Source organism: Arachis ipaensis, chromosome B05 (assembly GCF_000816755.2).
Source record: "Arachis ipaensis cultivar K30076 chromosome B05, Araip1.1, whole genome shotgun sequence".
NCBI classification, from domain to species: Eukaryota; Viridiplantae; Streptophyta; class Magnoliopsida; order Fabales; family Fabaceae; genus Arachis; species Arachis ipaensis.
This window is the reverse complement of record NC_029789.2, coordinates 37359109-37364446: the sequence shown is the minus strand read 5'-3', so window position 1 is coordinate 37364446 and position 5338 is coordinate 37359109. Positions and strand designations below refer to the sequence as shown.

At 31.2% G+C, this 5338-nt stretch overlaps 1 long non-coding RNA gene across 1 annotated transcript; it reads left to right on the top strand.

Annotated features, from left to right (window-relative positions):
* Positions 3724-4883, top strand: LOC110271927. The gene is made up of 3 exons (XR_002362785.1): positions 3724-3778; positions 3867-3995; positions 4697-4883. It is a non-coding gene; the product is annotated as an uncharacterized LOC110271927 (long non-coding RNA).

Here is a 5338-nt window from a genome sequence, read left to right as displayed (position 1 = left end):
CTCTATTTTCTAAGCCATTCCTGCCCTATAAAGCCTGAAACACTTAACACACGGATCACGACATCGAATGGTATAAAGGAGAATTAAAATATACTAATTAAAGATCTCTAGGAAGAAAGTTTTCAATCATAAAATAATATTAGGAAGGGATTATAAAATCATGCAAATCATATGAATAAGTGGGTAAAGGCTTGATGAAAACCACTCAATTAAACACAAGATAAACCATAAAATTGTGGTTTATCAGAATGGTTATTTGAGAATGGTATTTTGGTCTGAAGAATGATTTTAAAACCAAATTGAGCATTAGGGATGAATTTGAATGGAAAAAAAAATTAGGGACGATTTTGATTTTCAGGCTAAACCATAAGAACCAAAATCATACTTAACCTTAAATAAAGAATACAAAAAATAACAAAATATATACTAAAAGTGAATTTTATTTATTAACATTAAAATGCTATAAAAATAATATTATTTAATCATTAACATATGATACCTATATGGAGGTGATATAGAAAATAATAACAAATTTAAGAGATTACTGAATTACGAAGGCCATTATTTATATACCTAAACTCTTAAGATATTGACATCAAATAAACTTATAAAAATATTCTCAAGTAAAAAAAAATTTTTTTTCTTAGAATAATTGCTAATTGAGGTAGCATAAACAGCTTTAACTGCAAGTCTATTTTGTGCAATATTATAACAATTGAATTCTAAAATTTTCTAAGAAACATTAACAGAATACTTGGATTTGTCAAGATATTTCTTCTTTAAGTATTGCAAAGTATTAGGATCTTCACATTGGGATTTTATAAATCATCTACATTGATCTTTTAGTTGACCAAAACCTACAAATTTAACTTCATAGATGACTTGGATCGTATTGCATGTATGCTCCAAAGTGTTGCCTTCATAAATATTTGTACAAATATTTCTATTTGTTTATGTAAAAAATTTTATCCTAAATGATAGTTCTCTTATCTTTTCAAAAAGTACTAGCTCATTCTCTTCTTCATCATTAAAAAATGATCATAGAATATAATACCTATAAATTAGATTAAATTAATATCTTGCGTGATAAAAAATAAATGAGTTTATTTGTTTTAAATTATTTCTTTGTAAACTATTTTAAAACTTTTAAATTTTTTTAAAGACTATTTTGAGATTTTTTAAAGTTTTTGGAAATTTTTTTGTACTTCATCCTAAGAACTGGCTTGTTCGAATTGCACACGTGGACATTGAATGATCACGTGTGAGAGTTAACATTCCATGTCAGCAGTCACTATTAGTGACTGATAGAGGAAGATTGTATTATCTAATGGAAGTAAACATTGAAAACCATTTTGTGTATCTTAAAATTTGAAAAACTAAAGTGTCTATTTTTAAAAACTCAGGAATTACTTAGGGTAATTACTTCTAAATTAATTATCAAAAACATTTGTATGAATTCTAAATTGATTCAACACTTTTGACTTGCATTTTATATTGTCGACATTATTTATTACAGTTTTTTTTCTTCAAATGAATTAAACAGTTCCCAATAATTTTAAGCATTACATTACAAACTTACATGTTATAACTGGGAAAAAAAAGGAGGAGGGGCATGTGAAAAGCCCGTGACCCTATAAATCCATCTTATTTCCTTTAGGAAGGCTCCCGAACCTTACCCACTTCCCCTCCCTTTCTCAGCCTCACCCTTCTCCTTTCTTATCCCTCTCATCTTCCTCATTCTTTCTATCTTCTCATATTTTCTTCTTGCAATCACACACTATCATTAAACTCACTTCTTTTATTTTACTTTCTTCTCCTTCGCTACTCTATTTTATTCATTAAGATTTCATTTATCACAACCCTAAATCATAGAGTTTCAACTTAATGAGTGAGAAAAGTATTTAACTTTTGAGTTTTGGTTATTATTGAGGTTTCAAAGTAGCCCTTTAACTCAATAATTATCTATATCTCTAATTTTTATCATTCCTATACTTGTGGGTATAGTAAAATCCAAAATTAGGGTTATTAGGTTAGAAAATTTGAGACTTTTTTCAAAGTGAGTAAGATTATATTAATTGACAACATTAGTAACTCACAAATATCATTATTGTCATATTTCTAGAGTTTTAGAGTTATTGGACATCATTTGGTAGCTCGTTGACTTACTCAGAATTGCTTGCGGTTCCTTGAATCAAGTTGTGAGTGGATATTGTGTCTATACTTATTTTTAAGTATACTATTATCAATATTTAAATTGATTCATTATTTTTAGCAATTAAAAATATTTTATTTTTGTAATTTTGAATAATTGGAATGGATATCGATTTATGAAAAACTCATAATTTATAAAGGTACACACGAGACGATATTTATATATTTTCTAAAGCATACTTGTTTTTCTTATTTGTATTTGTTAAACTTTAATTAAATTTTAATATGCCTTCTTATATATACTCTATTTTTATGAAATTTAGTAATATGTTACAAGTATTAGAAATAGTTATATGTAATTTGGTTTGGATTGGTTTGGGAGACTCTGACTAGAAAACCGTAGTTAAAGGCGGTTATGACGTTAACCTAGATGCATTTGGGTCAGACCTCAGCTAGCAGGGGCGTTGTTAGCCTAATGTGTATGCCACACGTTGGATCTGTTATACCGTACGGGTGTACTAGAGGAAAGGGCTACCCTTAGAGGTAGAGCCGCCCTAAGTGTATAATATTCGATTTGATTTGACTTCTGGAATGAGAACTCCCATTTCAGTTCATTCTGCTTAATTATTTATCTATTTATTTGCAAAATTAATTAATATGAATTCTTCATCTTTGAAAAGAAATATAATTTTCATGGTAAAACTTATATTGTCTCGTGTGGATTATAGATGTAATGTTTGCTCACTGAGTTGCAAAACTCACCTTATTATATTCCCATATTTTTCAGATACAGGTGTCATTCCAGGTTCCATTCCACCTGCCCCTCAGTAGATCTTAGTCATTTCGGTGAGCCCTTCTTCTTTCCAAGGGATAAATAATTATATAATGGAACATTTGCTCAAAATCTAGATTATGTCAATGCTCCATATGTTACAGGCACGGTCCTTATTCAAGTTATGTTATTTTGAATCTTGAACTGTTTAGATACTAATTATGACTTGGTTATGTAAAATGTATGGATTTAACTATATACTTTAATTATCAACTTAATATATATGATGTGACTTGTAAACCCCGGTTAAATTAGTAGATAATTAGTTAATAAATTACTTTTTAATAAGGAGGATTAGAAATATGAATATTATATTAAATTAGGATAGAGCTCATCGAAACGAGAATTTTGACACTAATTTCGAAGAAAACGGTCCAAGATTGGACCGAACCGGTTGAACCAGACCTGAATTGGGCTGTCGGTCCAACCGGACCAGCCCTTTTAAGTGAACCCAAGCCTTCGTCCCCCTCATTTCAACGTAAACGAAGCTGAAAGCTTCAGAGGGAAAAGAAGAACGAGACATTCCCGTAAACCCTCACGTTAACTTCCGTATGCCGTAACTTCTCCGTCCGAACTCCAATCGCCGCACCGTTTGTGGCCACGCGTTCACCGCGTCGAGCTCTATATTTCTACCGGAAACATTTCACTGGTAACTTGTTTAATCACTCTCAGCCCTCTTTTCCCCTAATTTTTGAATTTTAAGTGGGAATATTGAATTTCTTTGATTTCTGATGTTTTAGGATCCAATTAGCTTGAGAAAAATGTTCACTCTTGCTTATGTGAAGCTTGGGTAAGGTGAGAATACGATAATTCTATTTTATTTTCATTGAATTTGAGCTTTGAGTATTAAATTGGATATATATGTGTTATGAATGTGTATTAGGTTGTGAATAGATAATTGGAGCTTGAAATTGTGAATACTGGAACTTGGAGGAAACAGATTAGTTGAGATTTTGAGGGCTGTGTTCTTTTAGAAAAATTGTCTTGGAATAATACTTTGAAATCGGCTAAGGTATGGTTTAGGTTTCTTGCATTTAATATATAATGTTCTGTGAAAACTTAGGCTAGATGACCATTGGATAAGTTGGAATGCAGGTGTATGTTTAATATTTAGAAATTTGTCGATAAATATATTTGGTTGAAGTTTATTGGATAATTAGTTTTTAATTTTGGATGGTGAATGTTGTTATGTTAATTTGGAGAGAATTATGGTTGAATGTTATTGTTGATGAACATGGTTAGTTTGGTGCTTGTTGATTAACTAATGATTTGGTGAATTATTGATTTGAGGTATAATTATTGTGGAGGTTGTTGTGATAATGAGATATTTTGTGTTAAAAGCCTAGGATTTGTGAACTATGATTCTTAGTTGGATTTTGGTTGTTGGATTTGAATATTGCATGAGTTTAATTGTTGACCTGAGGTAGATTTATTGTGGTGATTGTTATGATGATGAGAAAGGGTATGTTGAATTGAAAAGAATGTAGGTTTGGACCCGAAAAGGGTGGCAAAGTCCGAGTTTTAGAGGAGATGCTGCCAAAATTTTATAAAAATTAGTGATTTTTATTTAGATGATTATTTAAAAGAGATTTAGATTTAAAGGTTATATGGTTTGATTTTGAGTTATTAAGAAAATGAGTATGTTTTAAGTTTGAAGTTTGATTCTTAGCAGAACCTCTGGTTCTCATTCCATACTATGTTGTTGTTTTTCAGATGCAGGTCGGGAGCCATCTCGTTAGGCGTCTGGACTCTTAAAGCGGAGGGGTATTGGATAGTGTTGTTGTATAGTTTTGTTGTACAGTGATGTAGATATATGTACTTAGCTTTCTCTCCGCATAACTTGTCCTTTTTGATCCTCTTAGAGGTTTATGGAGAGGCAGGATTGTGTGTATGTACTTTTGGGTTTTGGATATGTATGTATATATGTGTAAAGATTCTCCGGCCAATCTTGACTTCGCAGGCTGAGTTAGGAGCTTGTTATTTTGTATCTTTGGCACTCTATTCCAACTTCTGTTATCTTATGTTTGACAGTTACAGTTTTCTTAGCATGCAAGTTAACTCGTTCCTTGAGCGTTGCGCTTTTATCTCACGATTTTTATTTCCCCTATCCTTCAAGGCTCCTAGCATATTATAACTCTTCTGCTATTATATGTACTCATTTTATTTTAGAGGTCGTAATACCACATCACCTCTTTTTTACGACTTAAGCGTAAAGCTTTGTGTGGTAGGGTGTTACATTATGGTATCAGAGCAGTTCGTTCCTATAGAGCCTGAAAGACGGACTGATTGTGCTTCTGTGCATTCTCTGTATATGTGTGTATGTGCTATTAGGATATCTGATTGATATATGGCATA